This window comes from Nicotiana sylvestris, chromosome 9 (assembly GCF_000393655.2).
Source record: "Nicotiana sylvestris chromosome 9, ASM39365v2, whole genome shotgun sequence".
Classification (NCBI taxonomy): domain Eukaryota; kingdom Viridiplantae; phylum Streptophyta; class Magnoliopsida; order Solanales; family Solanaceae; genus Nicotiana; species Nicotiana sylvestris.
In genome coordinates, this window is record NC_091065.1 from 102,548,387 (window position 1) to 102,558,547 (window position 10,161).

A 10,161-nucleotide genomic window follows, 5' to 3' on the forward strand; every position below is an offset into this window, starting at 1 on the left:
TTGGATAGAACTCTTATCATTCATTTGTAAAAGAATTTTGAGGATTAATAGTGCTAATTAGGGAGTTTGACACATAATTTGTGTAGGATCTATTAGGCCGGTGTTGAGTGTTATGCATGTATAGGGCGCATAGTCGGGCACTTGGGACATAAGCTCCACACGTGAGTCTCAAGACGATTTGCAAGTATCCCGCCCATGGTCGAGTCCCAAATATGCCTTTAAAAACACTGCTCAATAAACACTCGACTAATTAACATAACATTGTTAAATCTGAAGGAATATGTTAGTAATACTCTGCATCCACGAATATGATTTTGCTTTCGATATGGTATCCTAGCATTAAATACGATGATTATTATTTAATTTTCCTTTCTTCCAAACGTACTATAGAATGCAGATCGGACCAATCTGTGCACGGATCTAATCTTGACAATTCGTTTTCTTGTTTTATCAGTGTTATTATAAGCTGATATGGATAGTAGCTTGGTTATGGACTACAAAATTTCGACATCCTCAGTAGTAGGATTTTTTTTTTCTTTTCACAAGTTGGATTTGGTAATCTTGGGAAGGTACCATTACTTCCTTCTATGCGTTTTTAATTAATCATCAATTCCCTTGCTCTTTTTTTTCTTTTAATTTTTGTCGAAAACAAAAAAAGATATATATAAAAAATATATAGTACTTTTTAGATTGTTGTTCTTTTCCAAGATGTATAATCAGGATTTATATATTACTTGCATAACATTTGTTTAAATGATGACGCACAGATGAAAGATGGGATCTCAAGCTTCGGGACTATTAGCTGTGAGTATAAAATGGTTATGTTTTTGCGGATCACAGTCAAGCTGCGATATTTTTCTTGAATGTCCAGCCTTTTAACCAAATTAGAAAGATAATCTAATCCTTGAGACGTCACTAATTTAAAATTGTATAGCATTTAAACAAACAAAATACAAATTCTAGGGTATACTATAACTACATAATTGCGTTAAAAGTCATAGAGAAAATTAGGATGAAACTACTCTAGCGTACAAGACGAATTCAAAGAATAAAGCATGCATAGGACGTTAGCGTATAGGATAAAAAGACCACATTTACACCTATTAATTTTAAATCTCAAATCCGCAATCTCGTAATCATGCATGCACCAATTTCTTGATTTGTTAGCGACAAAGGCGAAGTTCGTTTTTAGCTAGGGCTGTCAAATTTGGCCCAAGTCCAAATGACTTGCCCAACTCATTTAAAGTTGGGTTGGTTATTGACCCGTTCATTTATTGAACTTAGTCAATCTTGATCCAACTCATCTCAACCCATTTGAAATTGGGCTAATTTTTAGCCCAAATTGATCTATGAGTAACTTTGTCAAAATACTTTAGAAATAATTGTTTTTTTTGTTTGATATGTTATATATGACCATAACAAAAGGAAAAAAAAAGTCTTATTTAGTAATTATACAATTTATAAAAAAACAACACATATTAGTTAAAGCTTAATAAGAGTTGGGGTTATGACCCCAATTTTAGTCCATCTTGACCCAACTCATCTTAGCCCAAGTAAACACGCTCAATTATTGACCCAACCTATTTTAACCGTCCAAAATTGACCTAAACCACCCATTTGACACCCCTATTTTTTTTGACACCCCTAGTTTTAGCCTACTTTCTCTAACTACCCAATATAATGGTTGAGGGTCCAGAACTAATACTGAGTAGTTTAGCCCACAATTATTACAGCAATCAAGGAGTTTGAGGAATAAAGCGAGGTTGTTATTGCACCAATAGGCAAATAGCTGCCAATTAGGATTTATCTGTTATTCACTTGACATAGTTGAATGGTAAAACATAATTAAGAAATTATGTTCATTCTCATATCGTAATATAAAGTCAAATAAGAACGAATCAGATGCTATTACATTCCATATATCCAATTATATATAATTAATATGTTATCCACTTTAGAGTGTTAGAGGGTGATTGGTGAGTAAGGGCCCTGAATTCATCCTAGTTAATCATACATCCACTTATATATAATTATATATAATTAATATGTTCATAATTATATATCCACTTATATATAATCAATTATGTTCATTCTCATATCGTAATTATAAAGTCAAATAAGAACGAATCAGATGCTATTACATTCCATATATCCAATTATATATAATTAATATGTTATCCACTTTAGAGTGTTAGAGGGTGATTGGTGAGTAAGGGCCCTGAATTCATCCTAGTTAATCATGAGGCTTTTAGTTGTCTAAAACAAGCATATTAAACTTTTGGTTTGAGTTTTACGGCTCATTGTTCTTGTAATGAGTGTTTCTTTCAAATGAACTAATACTAATCTTATTATAGAATATATATACTAAGAAAGGTTAATGTTGTTGGGCATATGCCCATGTTGTTCAACCAAAGGTCCAATGGCCTAATCCTATTCTCTTTTGGTTTTCATTTCTATTTGGAATTGGATTCGGTTTATTCCTATTTGGTTTTGGCTTTAAGAGAAAACACCACTCATGATCTATAAATAGGACAACCTTGCAGAATTATTCTATGCTCATTGATACAAGTCTTTGAAAGACTTAAGCACATAAGAGTGGTTTTTGAGAGAGCTTTCGTTAAGAGATCGAGAAGAGAGAAGAAAAATATTTATTTTGCTGCAGATTTTTATTCCGACCAGTCAACATTCAAATCACGTTTTCCGATTCGTTAACCGTTGGATCGGGTTGAAATTTTGACTGAGTGTTCATAACATCTTGGTTTTAGATTTGAATGGTGAAGATCGGATTTGGGGATAATAGCGTCTGATTTCGAGCCTCGAACAGCAACTTCATTTTTGTGAAGGAGTTTTTTTGGATCTTTGTGATCCCGTGATTTTTTACCTTTGATTTGAAGGATTTTTCACGTTAAAATTTGGTGTTCTTTATCTTCTTTATTTTCTGGTTTGCCTCTTTCTCGACATAACAGTGGTATCAGGCCTTGGTTTTATCCGGGTTGTTACGGAATAGAAGCGAATATGAGCAAGATTGTATGTTTAAATGGGAAAAATTATAATGTTTGGAGAAGCAAGATGAAAGGCTTGTTATTCGTGAAGAAGATGCATCTACCCGTTTTTCAGCTCATAAACCCGAGAGTATATCCGATGAAGATTGGGATTTCGAGCACCAACAAGTATGTAGATATATACGATAATGAGTTGAAGATAATGTTCGCAACCATATTGTGAACGAGATACATGCGAGATCATTGTGGGAAAAGCTAGACTCTTTATGCTTCAAAAATCGGGAATAACAAATTGTTTCTGCTAAAGCAATTGATGGTCTTTAAATACAAGGAAGGCAGCCCTATCCTTGATCACATAAATGATTTTCAGGGCATCCTCGATTAGCTATCTGGAATGGGAGTTAATTTTGATGATGAGATACAAGGACTTTAGCTTCTTAATACTCTGCCAGACTCTTGGGAAACTCTTTCTGTTTCTTTGACAAATTCAGCTCCTGACGGTAAGGTGACCATGAAATATGCCAAGAGTGGTGTGTTGAACGAGGAAGTAAGGAGAAAATCTCAAGGTTCGTCCTCACAAGCAGATATCTTGGTTACAGAAGACCGAGGGAGAGATAGAACAGGAGGCTCAAGGGATAGAGGTAAAAGTAGAAGTAAGTCAAGGTCCAAATACTATAATATTACATGTAACCACTATGGCAAGAAAGAACACATCAAAAGGTTTTGTTGCAAGTTGAATCAAGACACTAAAGAAGGAAAGAAAGCTAAAAATAATAAGAATAATGTTGTTGCTATTGTTCGAGATGACCTTCTTTTTGCTTATGATGAAAACGTCATCAATTTGGTATCTCATGAGACGAGCTGGATAGTAGATTCTAGAGCTATCTCACATGTCACACCAAGAAAAGACTTTTTCTCATCCTATACTCATGTTGACTCTGGAGTGTTAAAGATGGGCAATGCCAGTGAAGTTAAGGTGTTTGGTGTTGGCACAGTTTGTTTGAAAACTAATAATGGTTCAACGTTAGTTCTTCAAGATGTCAAGCATGCTCCAGACTTTCCTTTCAATTTGATCTCCGCAGGAAGATTAGACGATGAAGGTTACTATAATACTCTCTTTAATGGCCAATGGAAGCTCACCAAGGGCTCGTTAATAGTGGCTCGAGGAGTCAAGTCTGGTCAGTTATATGTGACACAAGGCTCTATTATAATGACTCCATAAATTTGGTGGAAAGTAATACTTTATCAGAATTGTGGCACTGAAGACTGAGTCATATGACCGAGAGGGGGATTACGTGTTTGGCTAAGAAAAGTTTGCTTTCTGGAGAACAAGCAAAGATGAAAAGGTGTATCCATTGTTTAGCTCGAAAACAGAAAAGGGTTTCCTTTCATAGTCATCCTTCCTCAAGAAATCTCAATTTATTGGAGCTAGTACACTCTGATTTGTGTGGTCTTTTAAAGTAAATTCAAAAGGTGGTGCACTTTACTTTGTGACCTTCATTGATGATCATTCTTGTAAGCTCTGGGTGTATCCTTTGAAAACTAAAGATCAAACACTTAGCGTGTTTAAGGAATTTCAGGCCTTAGTTGAGAGACATGCGGGGAAGAAATTAAAATGTATTCGCACTGACAATGGTGGTGAATATTGTGGTCCCTTTGATAACTATTGCAAGGAAAAAGGAATTCGTCATCAGAAAACTCCGCCCAAGACACCTCAATTGAATGTTTTGGCAGAGAGGATGAATAGAACTCTAGTTGTGAGAGTTAGATGCTTACTTTTAGAGGCTAAGCTTCCAAATACATTTTGGGCGGAAGCAATTAACACTGTTGCCTATGTTATCAATTTGTCTCCTACAGTTGCTTTGGATAGTGATGTCCCAGACAGAGTTTGGTTTGCCAAAGATGTTTCTTATGATCACCTGAGAGTTTTTGGGTGTAAAGCTTGTGTGCCTGTTCCTAAAGATGAGATATCGAAACTGGATGTAAAAACTAAGCAGTGCATCTTTATCAGTTATGGTCAAGATGAGTTTGGGTATCGTTTTTGTGATCCAGTTGACAATAAAATTATTAGAAGTCGTGATGCAATATTCTTTGAAGACCAAACTATTGAAGATATTGATGTCAAACCCCTTTTTTTACAAACTAAACCTCACTAAACCCTCTTAAATAATAAAAAGATTTAGTAAATCTTGAAAAGGGTTTCCATTAGAAAAGTGACAAAAATGGTGTTCAAAAGGGTTAACTCAGAGTCGCCACCTAACTTTGATTTCGGTGTGCCAGGTCACCGTTTTTCTAAAAATAATTTTTTTCCTTTCAAAACACTTGAGACTCCAAAACTAAGTCTGCACCAGAAATTCGGGTAAGGGGGTTTATTTGACTCGGGAAGAAGGTGTTAGGCACTCCCCAAGTCCCGTAACTAGTACGGTTGCGTACTCGATCAAGTTGGCTTTTAAAATATTCAATTGAGGTAATAAACACAGAAAAGCAAATAAACACACAAGTGGCTCGAGGTCATCCCTACCTAAACGAAAGAAAATTAAAAGAAGGAAAATTAAAGTTCTAAATTATCCTACGCTACTTCTTCTACGATGTTCGTCACGGCCTCCAATTGCAGAATACTACGGGACATTCTCCGGAATAAATATGTACAATTCCTTCGGGGCATTCCCCGGATAAATTTAACTAAGGGGACGACCTCTTGCCTCAACACTAATAAACATCCTAAGACTTGCCTACCCAAGTGTGGTCGGCTTAAAGCATGCTACTAGCGGAGAAATAATAAAATAAGATTATTGAAAAATTAAGCCGAGTTCTTTCATTTTACACCCGTATTCCGCCGCACGACCCGAGCTATCCAAAATAGGTACCAACCAGACCAACAAAATCAAATAAAGTTATAGAGGAAGCATTTAAATATGCGTAACAAGATAAAACATTGCACAACGAGATAATAGAAAAGATAATTGGCCATTTGAAGTTTAAGACAATTCTGACAATGGATTTTTGCTAGAAAGGACTTTGGTTCTATCATGTGCCTAAATATTAGTACTTAATATTATAAACAATTTTATATCCCAAAATAAGTCTCACATATTAACCCAAGAAATGTTCTCATTCAAAATAACTTTGTTGAGCAAACCACTAACTCCCAAAGTAATCGAACAACTATGGAAACAAAATTAAAGATTTAAAAAGTCAACAGATACAAAGAAGACTACAGATATCTAAAGAGTAAAATTAATTATTTATGTGCCAATGTTCTTAATGGGAAGATCAATTAAACTAATTGGTGGATTAATCCCATTAGGCCAAATAGAATGAATTTCATTAAAGATCAACGAGCAGACACACATCCAAACAAATGTTCCGTTCAAACACCAAAACAATTTGAAATCTGAAAATCTAAGAAGAAACAAAGTGAGGAATCGACCTTTAATTGAGCAGCGACCAAAGAAGCTAACGGGGACACGAACGCGATGGAACCTCAAACAAAACCTCACGCCGGCGACAAATTCAATCGGAGTTCGTCCGCCTTCGCTTTGTTTTCTCCTCACTTTATTTGTTTTTTCTTTTTTGTTCCTTGGACTGAAAATCGTCCTCCCTCTTTCACTCTCGTTTACTTGGTTGTTAAGCAGAAAAAGTTAGAGAATGGCAAGATTAGAGATCAAGAAGTCTAAAGCAGCTGGAAGGGTGACCAGGAAATTGTCTCACTGTCCGTTCCCTCCCTCTCTTCATCTCTGTGCGTGTGTATCTCCTCCTCCTTTTTGTGTGCGTCTTTTACTAATGCCAAAGGCGGCTGAAATTCTTAGGGTGTTAGGTTGGCCGGCGGTTTTGGGTGGTTCAAGGTCTAGAGGGCAGGTTATGTGGCTGTTACCTTAGGAGCCCCCTAGGGTTCATGGAAGATGTGAATTTTATTTGGTTTGGGGGATTAATATTGGCCATAGGATTAAATTTAAATAGAGGGCCAGGATTAAAAGGTTATGGGTTGGGTTAGTGGGTCAATTGGGTGGGTCAAGGGGTTTGATGGCTTAAGAAATTCGGTTGTTAAATTTGGGCCTCTATTTGTTAAAATTGGGCCAAAAGAAAGCTGAAAAATTCAATTTAAATACCTACAAATATGTAAAAATTCTAATTGGTTTTGAGAAACTATTATTATTAAAATTAAAGCTAAGAATTAAAGTTAAAACTATTTTTGGTATTTTCAAGGATTATATTAGAATAAAAGTAGGTTGAAAGTAATATGTCTTTCTAAAAATACCTAATACTAAATTAAATAGGAAAATGAAACTATTTTTATTTATTTTATTTATTTTTTGTATTTTGTATTTTTCAATTTTTGTGCCTTAAAAATAGAATTAAAATTAGTAATAAAGTAAAATCCTATAGAAATAAACTCAAATAAATATCCTAAAAATACTAGGACTATTAGAGGTGATTCTGATGCGTGGGTCAAAAATTACATGCCTACAGCTGCCCCTCTTTGACGGGAACACGAAGTGTTTTCAGACAAAGAACAACAAGACATGTTTTTGACCTGACCCTTATTTAGAGAGACAAAAACTAAAATAAAAGAGAATGTGACCGAGCCCTGTATCTGAGCTGCCTACATATCCTTGGCTATAAAAGAATCAGGCCACGTGTAGTTCGGAGTAAGAAGAGCAATGGAGTATACCGAGGTGGAGAGCCAAGTGAAGTGCCGTCGAGGTTTCGGTCCGCGGTTCCTGCCATTACATCGAAAATAAAAGAGAAAAATTACAGCAAAAGTAGAAGAAAAAATACAAGATCCTATCTACTTCTTGTCTTGAATCTTCCGTGAATCTCTACTTGATCTTCAACATGAGACTAAGAAATGGACCATGTTCTTCAGGCGGGCTCCTGATGCTTCTTTAATTTGTGAATTGAAAGTAACTCTGAAATAAATTCCCTTGTTCTCCAGGTGGGTGCTTGATTTCCAAAACTTGAATTGTATTCCCTTGTTATCCATGTGGGCGCCTGATTGCCAAAACTTGAAATGTATTCCCTTGTTCTCCAGGTGGGCGCCTGATTTCCAAAACTTGAATTGTATTCCCTTGTTCTCCAGGTGGGCGCCTGATTTCCAAAACTTGAATTGTATTCCCTTGTTATTCAGGTGGGCGCCTGATTTCCAAAACTTGAATTGTATTCCCTTGTTATACAGGTGGGCACCTGATTTCCAAAACTTAAAATGTATTCCCTTGTTATCCAGGTGGGCGCCTGATTTCCAATACTTGAATTGTATTCCCTTGTTATCCAGGTAGGCGCCTTATTTTCAAAACTTGAAATGTATTCCCTTGTTATCCAGGTGGCCCTTGATTTTCAAAACTTGAATTGTATTCCCTTGTTATCCAGGTGGGTGTCTGATTGCCAAAAACTTGAAATGTATTCCTTTGTTATCCATGTGGGTGCCTGATTGCCAAAAACTTGAATTGTATTCCCTTGTTATTCAGGTAGGCGCCTGCCACTAACTTGAAACTTCAGATGACTTCCCTCGTTCTCCAGGTAGGCGCCTGCTATTACAACAAAACAGACAAAACAAAGAAACTTTTCTGCCCCAGTTTGTTATCTGGGCACATCTGTGAGTGTTAATCGAATCATGTTACCTAAAGGAGCTCTAAGAATTTAAAAGCTAAATCCCATTATCCAGGAGGGCCCTGAAAACTTCAAAGTAAATCTCATCTTAAGAGTGACAACTTTAAAGCTAAATTATATTTCCTAAAGGTAGAACTTACGCTAAATCTTGTTATCTAGGAAGGTCTTGAAATTTAACTGGGTCTCATTATCTAGGAGGGTCCTGAGAACTTTTAAAATTAAATCCCATTATCCAGGAGGGTCCTGAGAATTTTAAATTAAATCTCATTATCCAGGAGGGTCCTGAGAACTTTTAAAATTAAATCCCATTATCCAGGAGGGTCTTGAAAATTTTAAATTAAATCCCATTATCCAGGAGGGCCCTGAAAACTTAAAAACTAAATATCATTATCCAAGAGGGTCTTGAGAACTTTTAACACTTAAATCCATTATCCAGGAGAGTCCTGAAAATTTTAAAACTAAATCCCATTATCCAGGAGGGTCTTGCGAATTTTAAATTAAGTCTCATTATACAGGAGAGTCCTGAGAACTTTTAAAATTAAATTCCATTATCCAGGATGGCCCAGAAAACTTAAAATTAAATCACATAATCCAAGAGGGTCCTAAGAACATAGAAACTAAATCTCATTATCCAGGAGGGCCCCTAAAATTTTTTAAATTAAATACCATTATCTAGGAGGGTCCTGAAAACTTAAAAACTTAAATCCCATTATCCAAGAGGGTCCTGAAAATTTTAAATTAAATCCCATTATCCAGGAGGGTCCTGAGAACTTTTAACACTTAAATCCCATTATCCAGGAGGGTCCTGAAAGTTTTAATATTAAATCCCATTATCCAGGAGAGTCCTGAGAATTTTAAATTAAATCTCATTATCCATGAGGGTCCTAAAAACTTAAAAACTAAATCCCACTATCTAGGAGGGTCTTGAGAACTTTTAACACTTAAATCTCATTAACCAGGAGGGTCCTGAAAACTTAAAAACTAAATCCCATTATCCAGGAGGGTCTTGAGAATTTTAAATTAAGTCTCATTATCCAGGAGGGTCCTGAGAACTTTTAATTTTAAATCCTATTATCCAGGAGGGCCCTAAAAACTTAAAATTAAATCCCATTATCCAGGATGGTCCTGAGAACTTTTAAAATTAAATCTCATCTTAAGAGTGACAACTTTATAGCTAAGTTATATTTCCTACAGGTAGAACTTACGTTAAATCTTGTTATCTATAAAGGTTTTGAAATCTAACTAGATCTCATTATCCAGGAGGGTCCTGAGAACTTTTAAAATTAAATCCCATTATCCAGGAGGGACCTGAAAACTTAAAATTAAATCCCATTATCCAAGAAGGCCCTTGAAAAATTTCTAACTAAATCTCATTATCCAGGAGGGTCCTGAAAATTTAAAAACTTAAATCCCATTATCCAGGAGGGTCCTGAGAATTTTAAATTAAACTCATTATCTAGGAGAGTGCTGAAAACTTAAAAACTAAATCCCATTATCCAGGAGGGTCCTAAGAACTTTTAAAATTAAATCTCATTATCCAAGAGGGTCCTGA